A 216-nucleotide genomic window follows, 5' to 3' on the forward strand; every position below is an offset into this window, starting at 1 on the left:
CAGAAGGACGAGGCAAAGCTCCTTTAGCTGATTTCAGAGATGGAACATGAAGGTGCAAGCATCGAAAAATTATTTCTTCCAATAGCATGTTACGTAATATGTGGTAACTAGCTTTTCCCAACCGCCAGAACACAGTACACAGTACACATAGTGTATTGCGCGCGCTCTCACCTTCGTCGGGTTTGTAACAGCCAGGTCTTCACACTCCGTCTCTGA

This window comes from Penaeus monodon, chromosome 32, assembly GCF_015228065.2.
Source record: "Penaeus monodon isolate SGIC_2016 chromosome 32, NSTDA_Pmon_1, whole genome shotgun sequence".
NCBI classification, from domain to species: domain Eukaryota; kingdom Metazoa; phylum Arthropoda; class Malacostraca; order Decapoda; family Penaeidae; genus Penaeus; species Penaeus monodon.